This window comes from Fonticula alba (assembly GCF_000388065.1).
Source record: "Fonticula alba strain ATCC 38817 unplaced genomic scaffold supercont2.9, whole genome shotgun sequence".
Classification (NCBI taxonomy): Eukaryota; order Rotosphaerida; family Fonticulaceae; genus Fonticula; species Fonticula alba.
The window spans coordinates 917,716-918,860 of NW_009242979.1; positions in this window are offsets into that span (position 1 = coordinate 917,716).

Consider the following 1,145-nt stretch of genomic DNA (forward strand, 5'->3'; position numbering starts at 1 on the left):
CCCCCCCCCCCTCCTTGGGCATTACAAGCACCACATGCACGCGCATGCATGCAGGGGCAGCAGGGCACTAAGCCCCCACCGCCGGGGCAACTGCGCCCCGTGGACCTCACCGAAGGGGGGACAGGAGTAGTCCCCCCCCCCCCCGCCCCCGGTTCCGGGTGACCTGCAATCCGCCGTTGGCGCCCAGGTCGGAGGCTCATTTTTCATTTTTGAATCTCCAGGCCGGAATCAGGGTGCACGGGGATATTCAGCTGGGCCCCCTTGTGGGTGTGCTCGTCCGCGCGCGCGCCAGGGCGGGTTGTTTTTATCTCCCAATTCCCTGACCGACTCGCACATCCGCCTCGTGTCCCCCCCCCCCCCCCCCCCGCCCCCCCCCCGCCCCCCCCGCCCCCCCGCCCCCCCCCCCCCCCCCCACCTGATTAGGCTCATGCGCGACCGCGGCTTGTCGAGGCGCCCGGGCGAAGCTCCTCCAAGCAAACTCCCCGGCTTGGGAGACACCGAGAACCAAAATTCCTGGAGAGGTCTCCGCCCCCCTCTCCTTGGCGAGCCTCTGACGACTGGTCAGCCCCCCCCCCCCCCCCCACCCCACCGGCACGCGCGCGCCCCCTCGACGCCAGGCACAAATAGACGCGCCGCGCTGAACAAACAGTCGCTTGACACACACCGGCGCCGGGGGAGGAATGGACGAGGAAGGGTGCAGCTGCACATTTTCGAGACCCGCGCCGCCGGGGGGGGGAATGAAGAAAATCGAAGAACAACCGCCCGGAGAGCGGACCCTTTCAACCCACAAGCTTGCGGCGCTCCCTCGGCGCCCGGAGACGCCCTCGCCCCACGGCCCAGGGCATGGGGCCAAGTGGCTGGCGGGTCGAGTGGCTATACCCCCAACCGAGGCCCTCACTCGGGCGAGCCCGTGCCGAGGGGGCGGGGGCCGCCCTTTCGGGGTGGCGCAGCCCTGGCCCTGAGGAAAGGCACCTGAGCCTGGGATACACACTGCGATGTCGACCTCCAACCGGGCGCCCCCCTGGGCGGGAGGAGGGCGCCCATGCCGCGCCTTTTCCCGCGCTTACCCGGAGCGCTCGGAGGCCCTTGAAACGCGCGGCAGGCCTTCCGCATGTGCCCCCCCCCCCCCCCCCCCCCCCCCCCCC